The sequence below is a fragment of the Schistocerca gregaria genome, chromosome 1, assembly GCF_023897955.1.
Source record: "Schistocerca gregaria isolate iqSchGreg1 chromosome 1, iqSchGreg1.2, whole genome shotgun sequence".
NCBI classification, from domain to species: Eukaryota; Metazoa; Arthropoda; class Insecta; order Orthoptera; family Acrididae; genus Schistocerca; species Schistocerca gregaria.
In genome coordinates, this window is record NC_064920.1 from 244006300 (window position 1) to 244031744 (window position 25445).

At 42.0% G+C, this 25445-nt stretch overlaps 1 protein-coding gene across 1 annotated transcript in view; it reads right to left on the reverse strand.

Moving 5' to 3' along the window:
- The window catches only part of LOC126340731 (zinc finger protein 236), a 399187-nt gene that overhangs the window by 132028 nt on the left and 241714 nt on the right, over window positions 1-25445 (reverse strand). The window lies entirely within an intron of this gene.

Genomic DNA, 25445 nt, shown 5'->3' on the forward strand with positions numbered 1-25445 from the left:
CACATGCCTGATACGTAACACAACAGCATGCTGAAAGAGTAGAATTGGCAGCGGTGCGCGATCTCATTCAGACGCATCTTCAAATGCCTGAAACGCAACATAACAGCATGCTGAAAGAGTAGATTTGGCAGCGGTGCGCGTTCTCTTTCAGATGCATCTTCACATGCCTGAAACCAAAAACACCAGCATGCTGAAAGAGTAGAATTGGCAGCGGTGCACAAACTCATTCAGATGCATCTACACATGCCTGATACGTAACACAACAGCATGCTGAAAGAGTAGAATTGGCAGAGGTGTAAGATCTCATTCAGACGCATCTTCACATGCCTGAAATGCAATACACCAGCGAGCTGAACGAGCAGTGCTGGCAGCGGTGCGCGCGCTCGTTCAGGTGCATCTTCACATGCCTGAAACGCAACACACCAGTGTGCCGAGAGAGTAGAATTGGCAGCGGTGCACGATCTCATTCAGACGCGTCTTCACATGCCTGAAACGCAACACAACAGCATGCTGAAAGAGTAGAATTGGCAGCGGTGCGCGATCTCATTCAGATGCATCTTCACATGCCTGAAACAAAATACACCTGTGTGCTGAAATGCAGGGTTGGTAGAAGTGCACATACTTGTTCAGGTACATGCCTTAGTGCCTGGGACACGATACACACTCACTCACTGCAGATCAGTCAGAATAAGAAATAGAGTAACTGGCTATGTGATTGTAGTCAGAGGGAGATGACCAGTCTGTAGACAGCAGCTTCTGAATGCGGCAGAAATGTACACCAGCTTACAAAAGCTTTGAAATTTCCATTATATACGGGTATAAGTTTGGGGTGGCAAGAAAGTACGAGACGACTTCTGTGAATCAGAAGGCAGTATCTTTTATACATTGCAGTTGGCTTTCATTTCAACAGAATCAATAACACATAAGATAAAGTAAGACTTAACAGGTTGATTGATAAATGTGGATGTTAGCTAAGGTAACAGTTATGTAAACAAATACTGAAAACATTAAATAGTGGTGGAAAGAACCTATGTCTCTGGTCGGTCTGTCGTCAGTTGGACTCAGAAAGATAAAAAAAGACAGAATATTAATTAAGAAAAAGACAAAGAGAGAGAAAAAAAAAGACGGCAAGTCCATTGTTTTGTTCGAATCTGCCATACCTGAAGGAGGTATGCTATTTCGCACCAGTCCTAATGTTGAAAGACTATGACGTTGTTGTTTATTGTTTGTGATGGACAAAAAAATCAGCATGATACGTTTCACTGAAAAATTGTGTCGGCTGTTTAATGAAATGGAAATGCTTCAGCTGATGGCTATAAGACCCACGTAAACAAAAAGAATGCTGGATGGCTCAGTGTTAGTCGTGAAAAAGAGACCCTCGAACAGGTGGACGTATTCTGCTACCTGTGAAACAGAATAGCTAAAGAAGCAATGTGCACGTTAAACATAGTAGCAAATACTGTACAAGGCAGTTTCATATGAAAAATAAGTATTTGCTAACTTCAAAAAACGTAAGTCCTGATACAAAAAAATATTCACGAAAAGCAATACTTGGAGCACAGCTCTCTGTTAGTGGACTATGGAAAAAACAGATATGAAACTATTAGAAACCTTTTGGAACTTGGAGTTACAACAGGAGGTTGATAATCACATGGGTTTTTCAAGTAAGGAATGAAGAGGTACCGATTTACTTTCATAGTTACATGGGCCATATTTAATTACCTTTTTCGAGCTCCTGTGCGAAAGAGAAAACATTAGAGAAAGATACGAATAAAATGATAAAATAGAAGCCAACATTTTTTGTCAAATAACGTAACTTCAGATTTTCATTGAGTTGCTCTCTTGTAAACTCTCAATTCCGACGACAGCTCAGCTGAACTGACACAGATATGATGTGCAGCGGCGACTTCCAGCGCAATTCTTAAGCGAGCCCGCTTTGCGAGCATTTCTCTGCACACTGTTTCCACTAAATATTTATCGTCGACTACGATGAAGTTTTCGCTAGCAATAAATGCCAAATGGAATAAAAAGCGCCGCCGTTTCCGCAGTTATCTCACTGGTAGTCATAATAACCGCGAGGACTTATTTCCTAATTCCGAGACAAAACTAAATTTCTCCGCCCACCAGCGCAGCGAATTCAGCGTAATTTTTTTATACAGCCGCGTCAGTAAACATTCGCAGCACTGGGCGTTTGTGTCGATTTTCAATAACATTAGGACAGCGAGGCGAAGAATTCGTGTCTGGACGCCATTCCATAAAGGAAAAGGGCCTCCAATGAATTCTTATTTATCGGCTCCGCTACAGTTTACAGCAATGGGGCCGTAAATATGCGACCCAACTTAATGATAGCGACGGCTGTCGAAGACGAAAACACTGAATCGATACGCGGGCCTTTCGCCTCGCCTTCGTGGAAGTTCCTTGCCACCTAGTCAATCATTTGTCTTTAAACCTCAGAAAAAAAATCATGCAGAACACAGCAGATAACTTATTTCGGAAAACACAAAGGAACTGAGTGATCACTGAGTTCTGGTGTGTGGTCACGTAAGTGATTCTGAGAGATACAGAGTCTAACTGCAAGCAGCTTGTGGCTCGATCCCACAAACAGATGCACTTTTGAAAAGCTGCTGCAATAAAAAAAAGGCAGCGATGTCGTTGTCATTAACGGCTGTGCGTGACATGCAGTGGAAATTTTACTGTCGACTCACCGTGCACTATATAGTGGCTTGTGGAGTACACTCATATAGTACAAGGCGATTTAGCTCCTCCTACCAATGTCGTTTTATGCAATATGCAATCTTATATCTTTGCTTCAGAACCACGCGCGAGATTTTCATATTTTCTCGCTCAATGAAGATGTCCTTCCTGTAGGAAACTTGGATTAGTTAAATTTTGTTCAGGGTACCTTTTTGGCTGGAGGCCACGGTTTTCGAGTTATGCAAGAAAAACGTATAAAAATGACGTTCAAATATACACTCCTGGAAACTGAAATAAGAACACCGTGAATTCATTGTCCCAGGAAGGGGAAACTTTATTGACACATTCCTGGGGTCAGATACATCACATGATCACACTGACAGAACCACAGACACCTAGACACAGGCAACAGAGCATGCACAATGTCGGCACTAGTACAGTGTATATCCACCTTTCGCAGCAATGCAGGCTGCTATTCTCCCATGGAGACGATCGTAGAGATGTTGGATGTAGTCCTGTGGAACGGCTTGCCATGCCATTTCCACCTGGCGCCTCAGTTGGACCAGCGTTCGTGCTGGACATGCCGACCACGTGAGATGACGCTTCATCCAGTCCCAAACATGCTCAATGGTGGACAGATCCGGAGATCTTGCTGGACAGGGTTGTTGACTTACACCTTCTAGAGCACGTTGGGTGGCACGGGATACATGCGGACGTGCATTGTCCTGTTGGAACAGCAAGTTCCCTTGCCGGTCTAGGAATGGTAGAACGATGGGTTCGATGACGGTTTGGATGTACCGTGCACTATTCAGTGTCCCCTCGACGATCACCAGAGGTGTACGGCCAGTGTAGGAGATCGCTCCCCACACCATGATGCCAGGTGTTGGCCCTGTTTGCCTCGGTCGTATGCAGTCCTGATTGTGGCGCTCACCTGCACGGCGACAAACACCCATACGACCATCATTGGCACCAAGGCAGAAGCGACTCTCATCGCTGAAGACGACACGTCTCCATTCGTCCCTCCAATCACGCCTGTCGCGACACCACTGGAGGCGGGTTGCACGATGTTGGGTCGTGAGCGGAAGACGGCCTAACGGTGTGCGGGACCGTAGCCCAGCTTCATGGAGACGGTTGCGAATGGTCCTCGCCGATACCCCAGGAGCAACAGTGTCCCTAATTTGCTGGGAAGTGGCGGTGCGGTCCCCTACGGCACTGCGTAGGATCCTACGGTCTTGGCGTGTATCCGTGCGTCGCTGCAGTCCGGTCCCTGGTCGACGGGCACGTGCACCTTCCGCCGACCACTGGCGACAACATCGAGGTACTGTGGAGACCTCACGCCCCACGTGTTGAGCAATTCGGCGGTACGTCCACCCGGCCTCCCGCATGCCCACTATACGCCCTCGCTCAAAGTCCTTCAACTGCACATACGGTTCACGTCCACGCTGTCGCGGCATGCTGCCAGTGTTAAAGACTGCGATGGAGCTCCGTATGCCACGGCAAACTGGCTGACACTGACGGCGGCGGTGCACAAATGCTGCGCAGCTAGCGCCATTCGACGGCCAACACCGCGGTTCCTGGTGTGTCCGCTGTGCCGTGCGTGTGATCATTGCTTGTACAGCCCTCTCGCAGTGTGCGGAGCAAGTATGGTGGGTCTGACACACCGGTGACAATGTGTTCTTTTTTCCATTTCCAGGAGTGTACCTCCATCCCTCATCAGTCATAATTTCTAGTATGTTGTTCGTGACGCTTCCTCCTATCACTCACAAAAATTTCCGACTACACGAACCACTCCCGATATTCGACCTTTTTCGGTCTCTATTGTTTGGACTATCACGCCACGTGTTTTGCCACACGGTCTGAGGCGTCTTGCACGGCCCGTGCGGCTCCTTCCGTCGGAGGTTCGAGTCCTCCCTCGGGCATGGATGCGTGTGTTGTCGTTAGTGCAAGTTAGTTTAAGTTAGATTAAGTAGTGTATGAACTTAGAAGTTTGGTCCCATAAGATCTTACCACAAATTTTACGCCAGCTGTTTGGTCAGCTATCTCGTAAACTTTATTAATTTAAATGTGCCCGTGAAGGCAATAAAAGATAAGTGACTTTTGTAAAAGTCACGCTAAAACTACCTACGTCCAAAACTTGATTCAAACTTAACACTTACAAAAAAATGGTTCAAATGGCTCTGAGCAGTATGGGACTTAACATCTATGCTCATCAGTCCCCTAGAACTTAGAACTACTTAAACCTATCTAACCTAAGGACATGACACACATCCATGCCCGAGGCAGGATTCGAACCTGCGACCGTAGCAGTCGCGCGGCTCCGGACTGAGCGCCTAGAACCGCTAGACCACCGCGGCCGGCTAAACACATACAAGCATAGTAGCTGCGCAGTCAGAAGGCCTGACGAGTACAACAATGTAATTGTTTGTTTTATGCTCTTTAAATTCACAAAATAGTAAGATAAAATTTACACAAACGACAAATTTACAATTTGTAAATACTCGACGAAGCCGGTGGCATAATAAGACCAGTCAATGAAGTCCAAAAAAAAGGTCGAATGTGGGAAATAATTCACGCAATTGCAAATTATTCCACAATGGTAGGAGAGAATTAAATGAACAACATAGGAGAAATTCTGTCCTGTGGGGGCTGAATGTCGGAGTGGGTGTTCGTTTGGAGATCACCATCGTTTGTTTTTCTTGAATAACTTGAGAACTACGGTCTCTAGCGAAAACGTATCCCAGTACAAAGTTTACTACATTAAATTTCCTGTATCAAAGTTCTGTTCATTTCTGCCGATGGTCTGGTATTTATGTCGACGTATACTCTACATGCCCTTTAGTTGGGGAGGTATTCGCAGAGGTAAATCAATGGCCCAGTTTTTAACTCTGTGTAGAGGAAGAAAGATTTTACACTTAGTAGCGTCCTATTCGGAACGCTATCGGGCTATAAAACAAAATAAATGTCAGACGATGACATCATGAGGCCATGTGAGTCTTTGTCCGTCTTACGTGGCCTACCAAGGTCTTCTTCTTTGTGTATCTAAGAAGCTACTGAAGTTTGCACTGGTCCCCTGAGGCACATAGTGATTCCACGTGCTGTGGCCAGGGAGAAGAGGAAGTTAGGGGGGGGGGGGGGGAGGGAGAGAGAAGGCTAGATAACAGGTAGCCATGAAGGAAAACAGATATACTAAACCGTCAGATTGTCTTCTGAACCGAAGGCGACTCTAAAAGGAAAACTGGATCTTCAGTACCTAAGCTACCACACGGGTGCTCAAACTGGAAATACTTTAGAACACTATCCACCACAAACCTAAGGCTAATGAGAAAAGGAAACTAATGTCAAGCACGCGAAACACTGAGATTACTTAAGACCACACATAAACTGCCACAGTACTTGTCACTTTCTCCACAATTTTTCTAGTTATGACTAATTTCTTTCTTTTTCATTTCTATTGTTCTTTCCGTTCCCTCTCTCTAACTTTTATTATTACTAGTTCTCTTTTATTGTTATAAAAATAATTTTTTATCATATTTGGTAGAGGGCAGCTTCATATGTAAATTAGTAATGATTACATGTATATACACATTCGCGCTTATTAAATGAACCTGTAAGGATAAGATCTGCTATGTATTGAATCCTCTCTATTTCCTGTATCTACGTCAAAAATTACGTACCGTTTACTTAAACAATTGTTTCCCTTTCGTGGAAGATGGCGCTCTAATCGACAAATATGAATTATGTCTTTTTTTTATATTAAGAATCAGTCCATTTGACTCACATTTCATTTGCGACGTAAATTAAAGATTTGGTTTCCGACAGTTGACATTAATGTTCGAAATTTACTTCAGTGTTGCGAATTTGATTGTGCAGTACAATATGGTTAGCTGTTTCGACGTCTGCTTAGAAACTACGCTTAGCATGATCAAGGAACAACGACGTTGATGCAGTAGGTTTCTGTTCCCATCTGGATTCTTGGTACCAGTGAGTCCCCTTGCCTCTCACCACTGGGGAGCCTGATTTCGGTGAATGTGTGTAGTATTTATAGGAGGTGCGTCCGTCTTCATCACTTCACGGACATTTCTCCTTATTACAATGGTCGTGCTTTGTATTCTGCCGGTAGCTGGGTAGCGGCCAGCGAAACAGTTACGGCGGCTGGATGGAAGCACCCTGATAGCGGGATTCAAGGTGGGGCTGTTGATTAAATCTCGATATATCGACGTACTTTCAAAAAATATCAATATGTATCGACGAAACTTATACTCTGATACATCGTTATCGTAAAGGCTATATCGAGTGCCGATATAGTTGTTTTATATTATATGGTTCAAATGGCTCTGAGCACTATGGGACTCAACTGCCGTGGTCATCAGTCCCCTAGAACTTAGAACTACTTAAACCTAACTAACCTAAGGACATCACACACATCCATGCCCGAGGCAGGATTCGGACCTGCTACCTTAGCAGTCGCACGGTTCCGGACTGCGCGCCTAGAACCGCGAGACCACCGCGGCCGGCTTTTATATTATATCTTTGACGTAATTTGCGGTAAATATTTGAAACTGTTCCTCTGAAATTGTAGTAGAACATATTTTACTTTCGCTGTGCAAAGGAGTCTTAATACTTTTTGAGCTTTCATCGTATCCAGTCTCTCTCTTTGACTGTGTGAAGGAAGTATAGGTGGCACAAATAAAAAGTTCGGTTGCACTGGGGGGAGGGGGGGGGCGGCTTGAATGGACTAACAAGATTTCCAATGTGAAGAAATAGCACACCAGCTGCACTAAAAAAATATTTTTAACGAAACTAGTGAGCTATTTTTTCACATCGGCAGTTGCCGGAACTGATGAGCAAAGATGTAAATGACAAGAATGGTCTTTGCGATGGGCTGAGACATGTGAGGGTAGCTGCTGACGCAATCGTCGCTCGGCGCTACCAAAAAAAGCGCAACATTTAACTACGTCAAGCACTTTTGACACTAGAACTGCTAGGTCTCTGTCTTTTACAGAAATGAAAAAAAAAAAACAGGGAAGTCGACATGAAGTGTTCCGGACAAATCCAATACGTGACGAAACCGAAAAACGGACCCATCGACACCTTTCATTGTGCCACTTACATATAGTTAGCATTGTTAGCGAAGTTTTCCTTTTAATTGTTCCTCTAAGGGGGATAAGCAAGCTGCTAGCTTGTTGATGCACAAAATATCTAATAATAAATCAGTACTTAACTATACATCTCTAAAACTGTCAGTGTATTTACAATGTACAGTCGATATTTTTTCCATCGATATATTGAAATAACGAATGGCATTTCTTTAAATATCGATCTAACGGATATCAGACTTTTTAAAAATATCAACAGTCCTAGTTCGAGGGCATCCACCAAAATCAAGCATTATGTTGGTTTGGGGACTGACCACAATCAACGCTGTAGGATACGGAAAAGTACGTGATCATAAGAGTGGCTTATTTACCAGAAATGTCAATGTTAAGCCATATTTTTGTAGTGTACAATCACTTATGCGACACTCAGGTAACGATTGAATATCAGTATTGACCGTTAGAACACAAAGGTTTACATTTGCATCATAACTGATGAGTCAGTTCTCAGAATGAGATTTTCACTTTGCAGCGGAGTATGTGCTGATATGAAACTTACTGGCAGATTGAAACTGTGTGGCGGACACAGACTCAAACTCAGAACCTGCGTCTTTCGTGGGCAAGTACTCTACTAAATGAGCTACCCAAGCATGGAAGTTTCATATCAGCGCACGCTCCACTGCAGACTGAAAATCTCATTCTGGAAACATACCCCAGGCTGTGGCAAAACCATGCCTCCGCATTATCCTTTCTTCCACGAGTGCTGGTTCTCCAAGTTCGCAGGAGAGCTTCTGTGAAGTTTGGAAGGTAGGAGACGAGGTGCTGGCGAAAGTAAAGCTGAGAGGATGGTGCGTGAGTCGTGCTTGGGTAGCTCAGTTGGTAGAGCACTTGCCCACGAAAAGCAAAGGTCTCGAGTTCGAGACACGGTCTGGCATTCAGCTTTAATCTGTCAAGAAGTTTGCGTCTGTTCTTCAGTCCAGAAACATGTACACTTGATATTTGTCGGTTATATCGCCATCTGTCGCAAATAGGAAACAATGCAACGTAAAATACAAAACGGTCAATTTCGTATGTTAGGAAACTAAGAATCGATAAGGAAAAATGAATATTAAAATACGTGAAATGCAGCCTCTGTAAACTAATATGATATCACTTGAGCAACGTAGGACTTTGACTGCTTCACATAATCCTGGCATTGTGACTCGTCACGATCAAGAAGCTGACCTATTGTGGGCGCAAGCATGTACGGGGTATCCCATAACACAGCCAGTATTACCTGCACCGACACGTATGTAGGAATATTAACACCAGCACGGATTTAGAAAGCATCACTCGTGCGAAACTCAGCTTGCCCTTATCTCAAACGATATCCTGCGAACTATGGATGGCAACCAGCAGACTGTGTATTCCTATTTCTCTGGAAAACGTTTAACACCGTGCCACACGGCAGACTATTGACAAAGGTCCGACATTTGGATTAGGTTCCCAGACATGTGAATCGCTCGAAGACTTCTTACTATAATAAATAATTTCGATTGTGTATAAACTATGGTTTCAATCTGTGTGGAATGTTATATGTAGTACATATGAATTCACACAATAATGTTGGACTTTAGACAATACCTACAGGTGTTTCACATACGTAATGTCATTGTTAATATTGTACACTGTCATTAATGTCACCAGACGTTTTTAGTGTCATATGATCATTATGCTATTACTGTCATAACTATTTCTTGTATGATCCCATATCTAAGATGTCGCATATAAAGTTTGTTTCCTCTCCCGGCCTCTAACTAGAGCTCCTTTCTCCTCTATAGAGATAACACTGCTAGCTATAATTATGTATTAATACTGTAGTCGTATATTTCTTCTGCACATGTAACAATAACAGTCTTGTTTGTTTAAAGTTAATTCTGTAAATGCAGTGTCACGTGATTCAAGTCGCACATCTTTCGATGCATAATAAAAACCACTACAAAATGATTTTAAAATGTCATGGGCATGCTGTAGTTAGAATATTTAAGGAGGGGAATAATTGTTTCATATTAAAAATTAAAGTGGGAAATCGTATTTACTATAAGCCGTTCGCTACAACTAGTTGGTGTCCGAATACATTTACTTTGTAACGCGTCGCACGGCGAAAGCCGGTTCGACTCTTGTTGTTGACTAAGACATTTTAAAGTTTGACTAAACACTATATATCCATGAGATGTATGATCACTTTACGTGTCGCTACAATTATTCTAAGCATTTGTTTAGATAACAGTTTGTTCCATCTTTTTAATGTAAGTTCTCTGTACAACAGATCTCATCTGAAGAAATTGTTAAAGCGACAGGACATAAGGATGCTGCACTGAACATTGGTCGCAGGTTCGAATCCTGCCCCGGACATGGATGTGTGTGCTGTCCTTAGGTTAGTTAGGTTTAAGTAGTTCTAAGTTCTAGGAGACTGATGACCTCAGAAGTTAAGTCTCATAGTGCTCAGAGCCATTTGAACCATTTTGATCCAAAGTAACGAAAAACAATCCTGTAAGATTCGAATACAGCATTTGTAGTGAGCTGCTTGACACAGCAACTTTAATTATGTTGGTGTAACGCTGCAGAGCGATGTGAAATGGAACGAGCACTTCAGTCAGGTAGTAGGGAAGGCAAATGGTCGATTTATTGGGAGGATTTTGAGACCATGTAGCTCTATAAAGGAGACAGTGTATAGAACGCTAGTGCTACCGATTCTTGAGTACTGTTAGAATTTTTGGGATCTCCACCGGGACAGATTGAAGGAACACATCGAACCAATTCAGAGGCAGGCTGCTAGATTTGTTAGCGGTAGGTTCGAACAACAGGCAAGTGATACGTAGATGCTTCGGAAACTGAAATGGGAATTCGTGGATGGAAGAATATGTTCTGTTCTAGAGACACTTGAGATAACTTTGAGAATCGGCATTTGAAGCTCACTTCCGAACGATTCTACTCTGCCAACATACACTACTGGCCATTAAAATTGCTACACCGAGAAGAAATGCGGATGATAAACGGGTATTCATTGGACAAACATATTATACTAGAACTGACATGTAATTACATTTTCACGCACTTTGGGTGCATAGATTCTGAGAAATCAGAACCCAGAACCACCACCTCTGGCCATAATAACGGCCTTGATACGCCTAGGCATTGTGTCAAACAGAGCTTAGATGGCGTGTACAGGTACAGCTGCCCACGATACAACAGTTCATCAAGAGTAGTGACTGGCGTACAGTGAAGAGCCAGTTGCTCGGCCACCATTGACCAGACGTTTTCAGTTGGTGAGAGATCTGGAGAATGTGCTGGCCAGGGCAGCGGTCGAACATTTTCTGTATCCACAAAAGCCCGTACAGGACCTGCAACATGCGGTCGTGCATTATCCTGCTGAAATGTAGGGTTTCGCAGGAATCGAATGAAGGGTAGAGCCACGGGTCGCAACACATCTGAAATGTAACGTCCACTGTTCAAAGTGCCGTCAGTGCGAACAAGAGCTGAGCGAGACGTGTAACCAATGGCACCCCATACCATCACGCCGGGTGATACGCCAGTATGGCGATCACGAATACACGCTTCCAATGTGCGCTCACCGCGATGTCGCCAAACACGGATGCGACCATCATGATGCTGTAAACAGAAACTAGATTCATCCAAAAAAATGATGTTTTGCCATTCGTGCACCCAGGTTCGTCGTTGAGTACACCATCGTAGGCGCTCCTGTCTGTGATGCAGCGTTAAGGGTAAGCGCAGCCATGGTCTCCGAGCTGATAGTCCATGCTGCTGTAAACGTCGTCGAATAGTTCGTGCAAATGGTTGTTGTCTTGCAAACGTCCCCATCTGTTGACACAGGGATCGAGACGTGGCTGCACGATCCGTTACAGCATACGGATAAGATGCCTGTCACCTCGACTGCTAGTGATACGAGGCCGTTGGGATCCAGCACGGCGTTCCGTATTACCCTCCTGAATCCACCGATTTCATATTCTTCTAACAGTCATTGCATCTCGACCAACGCGAGCAGCAATGTCTCGATACGATAAACCGCAATCGCGACAGGCTACAATCCGACCTTTATCAAAGTCGGAAATGTGTTGGTACGGATTTCTCCTACTTACACGAGGAATCAACGTTTCACCAGGCGACGCCGGTCAACTGCTGTTTGTGTATGAGAAATCGGTTGGAAACTTTCCTCTTGTCAGCACGTTGTAGGTGTCGCCACCGGCGCCATTCTTGTGTGAATGCTGTTAAAAGGTAATTGTTTCCATATCACAGCATCTTCTTCCTGTCGATTAAATTTCGCGTCTGTAGGATGTTATATTCGTGGTGTAGCAATTTTAATGGCCAGTAGTGTAAATTACGCCCGAGGACCAGGAAGATATTCGAGATCTTGGGGCTCCTGCGGAGTCATACAGACAGTCGTTTTTCCCTCCGTCTATTTACGAATGGAAAAGGAAAGGTAGTGGTACAAGGTAAAATCCAGCTGGCACCACAAAGCGGCTTGCGCAGTATGCAGATGTAGATTGCTGCAGCGGAGAGACGGCATGACGCAGACGTCGGAGTCCGGGGCCCACGCCGCTCAGCCGGCCGGACGCTGCTGGGTCCGGAGTCGCGTCTCGGCCGTAATTATTCGCGAGGTGCCCTGCGCCCGCCGCCGCCGCCGCCCCTGCTGCTGCCGCTGGCTAATTGTTATCTATGCGGCACGTGGCCGCTGCAACATTCAGCAGCCGTGACGGAGCGCCCTGGCTGGGGCTGCCTGCCCTGTCTCTGCGCCGCTCGCTAGCCGTGCCCTCGCATCTCACACGCAACACACGCACGTCACAACGCAGCCGACAACCACCTTGTGTGACTGCCAAATCATCACTAGCACGCACTGATATCTTTTTTTTTTTTTTAAATGCGCTAAATATACCACCTACGCTGCTTTTATTCCTGCATACCGCTGGCTCTGCAACACCGTGAAGGTGGCATGTAGCAAACATCAAATTCGCAAGAAGTGTGCTACATACAAAATGGAAATGAAGTCCCGTGCTTCTTGACAGAGCGTAGGGGAACGATGCGGGAGACCTGCACCGCCGACTAGGCAAGGTCCTAGCGGAGGTGGTTTACCATTGCCTTCCTCCGACCGTAATGGGGATGAATGATGATGAAGACAACACAACAACACCCAGTCATCTCGGGACAGATGAAAATCCCTAACACTGCCGGGAATCGAACTAGAGAACGCTACCGCCAGACCATGAGCTGCGGACATTACATACAAACTATTAGTATTTCAGCACAAATACGAGAATCTTACCGCGATACGAGACACTCGAGGTAACGTCCCAGCATCGTTAGACAATAAAGGCAGCGCCTTTTTGCTGTGAGCACTCCTTCTCTATCTCTCACAATCTTTACCTTAAGAATTCTCTCATTATAAGAGTACTGAAGGGCCATCTCCTTTAATTATTAAAAACCATTCAAAAGCTAAGATATTTTTCATTCAATACAACCGGTTTCAACAGTCTTAAACATTTTTTTGTAGTAACACATGTCCATGTTATGCTGACCTCATGCATGACGTTCGTCATCGCTAAAATATTTAAACGCACAAAGCGCCTTGTCCAAACAAGGTCATGTAAAAGGTATCTGTGAGCAATATGTATATAGACATGGCCTTTGAACAAGATGCTTTGTGTTTATAAATATTTTAGCGGTGAGAAACGTTTATAATGTACTGATTTTTCTCCACTTGACTTCTTGTGCATGAGGTGCATCATAAAATGAATATGTTTCACCACGAAAAAATGTTTCATACCTGAAGACGACAGCCTGATAGTTGAAACCGGTTGTCTTGAATAAAAAAAATGTTTTGCGAACTTTCAGCTTGCGTCAGTAACTTCATTTAATCAGTGGAACGAAAAACCAGTAAAGTTTCAAATTTTTACTTTTTATTCATTCGCTGATTATTTTCGAGGCGAGACCCATTTTCAAATCATTATAACATAGCCGAAAACGGCGTTTCGAAAGATGTGTCCACTGTAAATAGTCGTTGCACATTTTTTATATCTTCGGAAATGCCATTTTAAGCCATGTTATGTGACGACTTGAAAATAGGACTCTGCTCGAAAACAATCACCGAATGAATAAAAAGTAGAAACTTGTAACTTGGACTGGTTTTTCGTTCTACTGAAAAATATTTTGTGCGGGCTTGTCATATGATTGACTTTTAACTATACCTTTTCTTCTGGACCTAGTTCTACTGATGATAATAATACACTGAAAGAAAAAATGTCGCAACATCCAAAAATAACATGTAGAGTAATGAAACGTCGGGAACGCTTTTGTCTAGGTAAAATACTTAAGTGATTACCACTGGGAGATCACCGGTTAACATAAGCGGAAGATAAGCCATTGCAAATGTGAAATGCTCATACATTGAAAACCGGTGTAACGGCCAGATGGTAGAATGCAAGCAAGAAAACGTGCATGCACTGTGTTATACAGGTGCCGGATGGCAGTTTGTGTATTAGAGTTCCATGCCTGTTGCACTTGGTCGCTCAATACAGAGACAGTTAATGCTGGTTGTGGATGAGTCTGGAGCTGTCGTCAGATGATGTCCAACACATACTCCATTGTAGAAACATTTGGTGATTGAGCAGACACTTTATTGTGCGTATTGGGTTACAACAGCGGTATGTGGACGAGCGTTATCCTGTTGGAAAACACTTCGTTCAGATGGCTTAGTGAGACCCGGCACCGTAGCTCTATAGTAATAATAATAATAAAAACCTGAGTAAGCGAATCTATAAGGAACTTAAACGGCTGTCAAGTGGCGTCCGCCAAGACCAAATGCAACGAACAATCACGAACAACACAGAAAAAAGTGTGAGAGCAACTATCTAGTAAGCAAGAGGCCCCATTTCGAATTCCAACTTTCCTCGTTGATTTCAATCAATGTCCACTCGCAGCCAATGTCTGTAATTCATTTGTGTGTTTAGTAATTACTAGTGACTCCCTTGGGCCTGGTTTTCAGAGCAAAATTTATCGAAGAAGGGCTTAATATTAAAAATAGACACTCTGAGTTTCTTTTTTATATTTAGCTGAGCTGTCTATTTTGTCTTCACAGTAGCCAACGCAGAGAATACAGTTTCGCAACGTTAGGGTGTTGAAAACGGTAATAGAGTATGAAGAACTCTTGTTTTCACTGCTGAGAACACCATACTACCACGACAAAAATTCAAAGAGCGATTTATTATTAAATTAGCTTTTGACTTCGCCATTTGTTGTGCAGTCTATGAAGATTTATTCTTCAGAAGCTGGGACACCTTCGGGAGGATTTGCGGGATACATGTAAGGCAGAGAGCAACGGAGGGCCGTCGATGCTCGGTTCATCAATGCAGCGGATCGGTGTTGCGGAATATCAGTAAATGTACTTATTCTTTGTAATTTGTAATGTTTGTTTCTTTAGTCTCAAAAGGTTGCTATCGATTTGCTGGCTCAATCGATGGGCCCGTTCGATTTCTCTGTGGATACTGATAATACTCGCATGCTAGCAGTAGTTAAGTGTACGTTGTGTTGCCAAATATTCGTGGGAAGTTCCACGAAGACAAAAGCAACAGTGAAATAACGTAAGACCTGCACTATGTACTCGGAATTAGCTAATATTAATGATTGAAACGTCGTAGTGACATAGTAAATTTCTAAACTCATCATTGGAACGTTCAAGCAATTAACTCCATTTTGTCATATTCACAATAAGTTATGTGCTGTGGACAGAGACCAGGTGTTTTAAGAGATGACATTCGAGTTGCCTTCAGTGAGCCACTTCGAATTTTGTCTAATCTTAGACCTAAATAGGTCACTACAGACAAACTTCCAGTAAAGCTTTCATTATCCTTTTCCAGACAGTTTGTAATCGTGTTAATAATCAATCATATGGGTTTTTTTACCTTCGATGTCACAAATGCTACTTTTAGCTTCCTTGGTGCCGAATACATGTTGTTCTATTTCAGCTACCAACAAAAATCATCTAACAATAAAAAATTGAAATGTATTGACACTGATTTAGATGTATATGGTATTCAAAAGCTATAACGCTAGAGGCAATTAATATGAAAACTTCCTGGCTTAATGAAAAAATCAGTCGCCTTGAATGGTCACCTTTATTATTCAAATATTTGGTTAAAAGTTAATATTTGTGTCTTTTTTGCTACTATACTGAAATGCAAAAATAACACGTTACACTGAAAAAACAACATTTATTACAATATCTAAGTATTTTATTACACTTTTTCTTTAGTGGGTCCATCGACAGCAACCGTCCAGTATATATTGTTATTGTACGAGGAAGTGAGGGTAGATGAAAATTATTGTTGAAAATTGGGTCGTGAATACTGAAAGGTTGAGAAACGCTGCTCCATATTTTTGTCGTAAGCTGTTGTTATACTTCCCAAACAGCAAAACTGTATTAGTATTGTATTTTACATGCTAATGCTTGCTATTAATTGTCTGTTCGATTTACGTTACACCTTTATTTCAGTATTTGACTTTATTTTCATTTTGTGGTTGTCCAAGGTAACAGACAAATATTTTAATACAGATTTCGTGTCCTTTTCATAATCTGATAAGACTACTGCTCATCAGCAAATTGAATACACTGTATTATCCACCATCAATTTTCGTCGCTTTGGTGCCGGTTTTCATATCGTTGTTGGTACTGCATTAGTTGTACATAAATATGGAGAAAAAAGACACCCGTTGTTATTCTACCTTAACAAAGAACTTCTTGTTTACCTATTTTACAGCCCGTCGTGGAGTTTATACCTATACACAATTTATCTGTCTTTTTACAAACATGTTTAGGTACCGAAAAACAACGCATTTATGCTTTGTAATTTTAGTTACTTGCCGGTAACTACCGACATGTAGAATTTCGGACTTTCAGGTTTTATATCTGACTAGCTGGTACCCAGTGCGTTGCTGCAGCAGACGAAATAATTCTGGAAATATCGTTTGAATTTTGAAAGAGTCATCTTGTTTAATTGGGAATGATAGAAAGGACGATATTTATTTTATTGTCGATAATGAATATATTTATTCAGACTGATGATATATAAAGAAGAAGTATCAAAGCTATTTATTTTATTTTATTGGCTTTATTATTCAAGTGCTTTATGGTAGACAACATTTTTTTTGTTTTTCCGCCTACATATAACTGACCAAGCACATTCAATCAATGGCATTTCAATGGAAATTATGGGAATGCGTCGAATAAGGACATTTTCTTCTTTTGACATTCCATTAAGAATAGTTGCCTTGATGACATTCGTCATCAGTTTTTTCACAGCGAGTGTTGTTCTATTACACAATTGGAGTGGATTAATGTTCCGAAACAGAATTATTGGCACACTGGCTTTTCGATTAGATATGACTCATATTTATCGGCATCTAAACCCATAAAACGCTGAACTATTTGTTTCTGTCACATTGAAACATCTCACTACTCCCATGCTCTTTCAATTACATTTTCCGGTAGGACATACGTGCTACCTCCTGTAATTTAATTGCGCTATGCCTATAACCTTCGCGCAAGTGCAAGCAGTAAGTTGACAAAGCCTTTTCTCAATCGCATTAACGGTATCGCAGCGCATAAGATACGAACAAAAAAAAAAAAGACACAGATTTTTATATATTAGATAAGCAACATCAGTATTTTGTTTCAGGTCATAATATTGACAAAACAACAGCGCTGCTGAGTTTTACGCGTTGCCGAAGAAATATCTGGTCAATAACTTCAGACTGGATGATCCTGGGTTCAGAAATGGCGCCCACGAAACATGGGGTCTCCGTCGGTGAAGAGACATTAAACGCTAATCTTCCTCGTGCAATTTCGCTGTCATAATACCAGGCTCACAGTCGCAACAGCAGCACATGCATCCGCGCACCTCAGCGGTCGACACTCGACACCCAGAACACGACAGCTTCACCTCCAAGCACCCCCTCACATCTATCCGACCAGGTCTGTTTCGGATTTACTTTAGATTACAATGTGGAAAGCAAATGAATTAGACAAATAATAATAACAAAAATAAGAATTATTATTATTATTATTATTATGGCTACAGTAATGGACATAGTTATGGAAAAACTTTATATACATAAAATTCGTAAATCAATGTTTGTTTATAATGTGATGCGTCACAGGTGGTTTGTGTATCCTCTGTAACTGTCACGAGACTGAATGGGTTTTATTTTGCTGTAACAGTAGTTGCTGTAATAGTGCTGTGTATACATTACACATTTTGACTGCCTACCGTACTACAAACTATTCCATTTTGTTTTATCGTATTACATATAAATTAGTATCATCGATGTTCGTGGGCGTTGCTCTTTCTTTGGTATGTTTAGTGAAATTCTGCAGTGGTTTATTCAACATCTCATTCGATCTGTTAGTAAAACACGCGCGTAATAAAGTGACTACCACTAAGCGAGTTAGCTTCGACCAGTCCCAGCAGAGTAGGTTGATTTTAATTGGCATATATTTAGACAGAGGGAAAGCTTTAACTTGGATAATTTCGTGCTGAATATAGTTTGTTTACATAGAAGAACTTATCATATTGCAATATTCCAGAGTCATTGAGGGAACTTGTTTGCTTATGTCGATGAGTATTAAGCATTATTCTGTTCAAAGTGGGAATATAATTCGATAAATTATGAGAACAGTCAGTTTGTACATACTTTTTAGTTATTTCGGGATTAAATGCTACAGTCTTTTACTCGTCTCATTAGCAAGCAATAGTGTTTCTTCCCCATTCTTTAACTCTATCCGCCAAATTTCACTTTTATTTAACAGGATAATTATAATACTGCTAGATTTTTTTGCGTGAACACGATCGTTAGTGGTAGGAAGATTAATTAAGGAGAGAATCCCAGATTCAGTACGGCTGGAAGCTGCGTCAGTAATAGAGCGGAAAGCTTTCATCTTATTTTGGATGCGCAGAAAACTCGGTTGTTCCAAAAACGTGTGACTAAAATGAAGACAGACGAAAAATGATTTGGTGTTACGCATAGGTACAGGCTATACGGGGTGGTCAACAACAGTCTGAAAGCTTGTAGGATGATGTTGAGTAGATTGCCCTGAGAAATAAAAGTTAAGAAAAAAATTCGATACGTTGCACCGTTTCCGAGGTAATTAGGATTGAAGGTGGTGTCGTTCTTCGTTTTGTTTCCTAAAACCGAACGAGAGAGCGATAAAAAAAATGCACATGGGCGGAGGTAAGGATCAAATACGAGCCAAGCGCTGAGCAGTCTCGTGCGCTATCATCTACGCCATGAGAACAACTGATTGTGTCTGGCAGACAGCTTGAATTTGCGCGCGCAGCGGTCTGATTGGCTAACTTGAGTTCTAATTAACTCGGAAACAGCACAACGTACCGATTTTTTTTCTTAATAGTTATTTTTCAGATGACCTACCCTGAAACACCCTCACAAACTTTTCAGATCGTTTCTGACCACCCAATATAAAACACATATATTCCCAAACGAAGCCCTGTCATTGTAACGTATTCGAAGATGTCTAGCCAGAAAGACATTGCGCAAATGTCATTGTAGATATGTCTTCAGAGAAATGGTTCTCAGTTCACTTTCCTGGCATCTGAAGATGTATACCCCATTTGCAGTCACTTGTGGAGCAATTATATCCGCTGGCCGCTAGGATAGCGATGCAGTCGTAGACAACCCCCCTCCCCCACTCTCTCCCCTTCCCTCGCGTTCTCCGCCCACGACGCTGACGCAGCTGCTGATACTTCGTCCAGTAGATCAAAGAAAACAGCTCGTTTTATATTAACGTCTTCGTATTAATCTCAAAGCCAGATATTTCTCGACATCCACTGCTCATTACATACTTCAAAGAAGCGCGGTTATGCAATTACTGTCTTAATGTCTTACACATCTTCTCACTGCACAAAGAAGTCATGCTTGTCAACTCTAGAATATAAAATACGATATCCCAAATTAAACGCCACGTGGAAGCTTACCAAAAATAATCAGTTGAATTACTTGATCTAAAACATAAAAAGATAAGGATATTTCAGATGGTAATACGATTCGTGAGAGACACGTGTCCAGTTCACTGCCAGTTTCCTGTCAACGCAGAAGCCGAATTTCTCATTTCAATCTCGGAATGTTCTCTGGGCAGAATGGCAAGTAACAAAACACATTATTGTGAGGTATAAGTCTAGCGTTTCGTCGATGTTCCTTGGTTCTTACAACTTTGTGTGGCAATCCACAGACTACTTATTGTAACTCCTCCCCACAAAAGTTTGTGGAGCATTTCTGTATCACTTCCACGCAGACTAAACAAGTCGTGCATCTCTTCTTTGAATCTTTTCTATCTCTTCAATTAACCCTACTTCATAATGGTCGAATCTGTACAAACAATACTTAATAACTGGACCAACAATGAGTTTGCAAGTGATCTCTATCGTGCGTGAGACAGAATTCCTTAGAATTTTTACAATAAGTATGAGTTCTTATCTAGTCTCTTCACCGCTAGGCTATGTGAGCGTGTTATTGTTGTTGTTGTTGTGGTGTACTATCCGACGACTAATTGATGCAGCTCTCCACGCTAGACTATCATGTGCAAGCCTTTTCATCTCTGCATAACTACTGCAACGTTCATCCATCAGAACTTACAGTGTTCATGTCACGTCTTCCTCTAAAGTTTTGTTCCCCACGTTTCACTATCAAACCGACCATATCTTGATACCTCACGATATGCCTTCTCATCCCTTCCGTTCTCTTAGTTAAGTTTTGCCATAAATTTCCTTTGTTCCCCAATTCCATTCAGTATCCCCTTATTAGTCATTCGATATACCTAACCAAACTTCATCAGTCTTCTGTGGCACTACATTTCAAAAGCTTCTATTTTTTCACCGAGCCGTTTGTTGTCCACGTTTCGTTTCTGTACAAGGCTACATTCTACACAGGTACCTTCAGAAAAGACTTTCTATCACTTAAATTTACATTAGCTGATAAGCAATTTTCCCTTTCTCAGAAATATTTTCCTTGCTATTGCCAGTCTACATTATACAACCTCTCAACTACGAAAATTATCAGTTATTTTGCTGCCCAAACACCAAAACTCATTTAGTAATTTTAATGTTTCATTTTCTAATATAATTCCTTCAGCATTGCTTGATTTAGTTCGACTACGTTCAATTACCCTTCTTTAACTTTAGTTGATGTTCATCATATATAAATTTCAAGTCGCTACCCACTCCGTTCACCTACTCTTTCAATTCCTTTGTCGGGTCTGACATAAAGTTTTTATTTTTTCTCACTGAACTTTAATTCTCTTTCCTAATTTATCTCCTGCTTACTTTGTATACAGATTGAATAACACGGATAGACCACAATCCTGTCTCACTCCCTTTCTAACTACTTCTAGCATTTCATGTTGCTTGACCCTTACAACCACAGACTGGTTTCTATAAAAGTCGTAAACAACTTTAGCCCCATGTATTTCGCCCCTTCCATCTTCAAAACTTCAAAGACTGTAGTCCAGTCGGCATTGCCAAAAGCTTTCTCTAATTCTGCAAATGCTACGAATGTAGGTTTGCCTTTGGTCCACCTATCTTCTGAGATAAGGCATGTGGTTAATGTTATCTGACATGCTCCTTATGTTCTCCGGTTCCCAAACTGATATTCCCCGAGGTCGGCTTCTGTTAGTTTCTCCGTTCTTCTACAAATAATTCGTGTTAATATTTTGTGACTCTGACTTATTAAGCTTATGGTTCGGTAGGATTCACCCATGTCAGCATCTGCCTTCTTTAGAATTGGAATTATTACGTCCTTCTTGAAATGTGAAGATATGTTCCCTGTCTCTTATATGTCGACATCCATATTAAACTGTTACTGACATTCATTCCTGGATACTTGAATATTGTGGCTGAATTCAGTGACTGATCGCTGATCTCGCAGTCAACGATATCAGAGCTCTCGTTTATTTACGCATGTTAAATTACATCTTTTTTCTATTGAAAGTTAGCTACCAATCATTGCACGAGGCGCTGATCATCAGTAAGTTCCTCTGCGTCTTGAAACAGGTTACCAATGACGCCACCTCCCGGAACACAATTGCATCGTCTGTGAGTTACCTTACAGGGTACAGATGTGACTTGTTAGGTCATTTGCTCGTATTGCAGAGAAAAAAAGATCCTATGACACTACCGTGACCTACACCGGAAGCAAACACCGCTTATCACGATGCCTCTCCACTAACACCGGCAATCTGTTTGCTAGGAAGTCTTCAGTACAGTCACTTCTGTCATCGGACTTGCCGTATGTACGTATTTCATTTAACAGGTTACAGTGGGAAAGTGTGTCGAAGACTTTCTGGATGCCAAGAAACACAGGTTAAACGTGAGCGCTGTTTATTACCTTGTAGATCTCATGAACGAACTGAGCAAACTGGGCACCATAAGATCGGTGCTTGCTTCTGTTTGGAGTTATGCGATCTCCAGAAAAATCACTGAACGCCACCACAATATACGGTATGAGACCTTATTGTTACTGAGCCACATATTTTTTTTTGAACTTTACATTAAGAACTCCGTATTTGTAAGAAATTTCTGCGCGGTGGAACGAACTTAATTTTCTCGATGACATTAATACGAAGAGAGTACTGCATAATTTACTGTACGCCAATTTGAGACAACGGGACAGCAGTGAAATACATTCGTACTGTGGCCTTGATGGCGCGAATGAAGATCGCCAAGTACTGAGTCTACATACGTGAGGTACAAGTATCAGTAAATTTATCAGTAAGTCCATTTGTTTCTCGATGTGGTGTTGGTGGGCATTGGTCTAGAATGTTAATATCACAGTGGGGAAATGGTTAGTGCTGGTTTCAGATATAATGTGTATAGGTTAAGCCTACTGATTACGCTATCACTAGTTAATAGGTTTCTCTATTTCTGCTCTAATAACAGCTTATTGTTTTCCATGTTTCTTGCAATTATTGTAGGTTTTTCCTTATTTGCTTTATAAAAACAGTTTGTAAATCATTTTTCTTGTAATTGTTGTACTGCATTACTACTACCATTATCTGTACCTCGATTTCCTACTATCACCGTAAGTCCATCTCCATCCGCGTATGCGCAACACGTGTCTGGCTGCAGTAGAAAAGAGGCCTGTCTGTGAAACGTTATCACATACGTTGAAAAATTAATACTGTAATTGAGAAAGTAATTCTACAATTACTTATTGATTGTTGCACTGTTTACTGTTGTAAAGCACGCATGACCCTCCATGGCGTCTAGAGAGTGGGTTAATATGCAAACAGAGTGGCATGTGATGCCATCTATGACAGGCGTTTGAGGCGCCAGACCACGTATGTAGTAAGTTTCCTTTAATTTACGTCTATGGTCACAAACTTTTTGCTAACAGATTACCGGTTTCGCTCGATAATGACCATCATCAGATGTGCTGCAAACATGGGGAAAACATAAATATGCTCGCCGATTGTCTACAGCTTTAAAACAATACATAGACCATAATGAAAAGTGCTACTGACAAATATATGCATTTGTGTGCTTTTAAGTATGAAGAGGCATACCTGTTTTATAAAAACAAAATCGTAATGTACTGCAGCCATAGTGGCATCGTCAAATGTTAAATGCAGAATCAGCACCAGCATCGTCAAATACATATAAATAACATCACATGCACGAGTCACGTTGTCAATAGCACTACTGTTCAAAACAAGCTGCCGTACAGAAGCCACAAGCTGTTTGTGTTGTAAGTTCACCAGATGTCGCTAATGTCGGCATACACTAGTTTCAATAATTAATTACACAGCGAAAATAAAAGGGGATACAATAGTTGACGTCTGTAATGAGCTTATAACGTATATAAAGCATTACAGTAATAAAAAGAGAAAGAAAAAGAACACGACAAATGTACGATTGTTAAAAATAGGAAGAGTTAAGAAACAGTAGTTGACATATACTCTAGTGCTAATATTCTAGATAGTTGAATATGAATATTACGTATTGCAACTCGACAGTAAAAGTTGTATTCGAGAAAGAAACAAACGAGTGCTTATCTCTGATAAATAATGAGGTGAGCCTCGAACGTAAATATTACTCTTTCTAGTCCTCTTAATTATTGCAGGAAGTTTCAGCTACCCTACGTCGACGTAGAGTTGGAGAGACGCTGGAGAGGAGTACTGCAAATAAACTCGCGACTTTCAACGGACTCACGAGCACAGCAAGAAATCTGCCACAGCTCTATACCAACACATTACCACACGACAATACACATACAAGGCGAGTTTAGTTTCTATGGGCATTTCAATATACAGTCAGAAAACCAAGAATGCATGCTAATTTTGTTCCTAAAACCATAAAATATCGTAAAAGTAACGATATAACATCTAGTGCAGAGAAGTAAATCTCGCCAACACGAGTACTCTAGAATGAATCTTCTGTTCTACAGTAGAGTGTGCGCTGTTTTGAAACTTCCTGGAAGATTAAAACTGTGCCGGGCAGAGACTCGGATCCTGGACGTCGGCAGCGGTGGGCACTGCTCTCTCTGACTGACATATCCATACGCAACTCAAAATCTGACCTCGCACCTCTATTTCTGGAAACTATCGGCTACCGTCCAAACATCACAGATCCCCTTGTGGTGCTATCACTCCTCCGAGAGAGGATATTCCGGGTAAGGCGTGTGGGATGTGAGGGCCTATACAGTCCAGCTGATAAGAGCATTGAACGGGAAAGGCAAGATTCTGTCTTTGAGTCCCAGTTCGGCACACAGTTTTAACATGCCAAAAACCATAAACGAGTATTGTAGTAGGAGTACACTACATCTTCCAAACGACTTGGCTGAGAATCTGGGAAAACTGGAAAGTTGTGGTAAGGTCTTATAGGACCAAACTGCTGAGGTCATCGGTCCCTAAGCTTACGCACTGCTTAACCTAACTTTCGCAAAGGACAACACACACACCCATGACCGAGGGAGGACTCGAACCTTCGACAGGGGGAGCCGCGCGGACCGTGACAAGACGCCCGAGACCGCGCGGCGAGAATGTGGGGCAGCCCGTTCTGGACAGTGGGCAGATCAGGCCTGCTATGACCTGCGGTCTACTCTTCTATATCATTGCCTTCCTTTGATGCCCTGCGGACACTAACGCAGTGGATTTTGCTGCAGGCTAAAGGTTCTCCGGAGAGTATGTCCCTTTAAGTTGACGATGTTTTCTGAATTAATTTCTGACGTGGTGTAAGAAACTGGCGATGGGTACCCTCAGACTTGACTGTTGACAAAATGGTTTACCGTCTACTGTCAGGTCTCCATTAGATAATTCATCGTTGGGAAAAAAGAGTGCTGGCCGGGGTGACCGAGTGGTTCTAGGCACTACAGTCTGGAACCGCGCGACTGCTACGGTCGCAGGTTCGAATCCTGCCTCGAGCATGGCTGTGTGTGATGTCCTTAGGTTAGTTAGGTTTAGTAGTTCTAAGTTCTAGGGGACTGGTGACCTCATAAGTTCAGTCCCATAGTGCACAGAGCCAGAAAAATGAGTCATGTTGAAAGGTCAACATGTGGCAGAGATCTATCACCGTATTTCGAGTTCGCTAACTGATTTTTTTC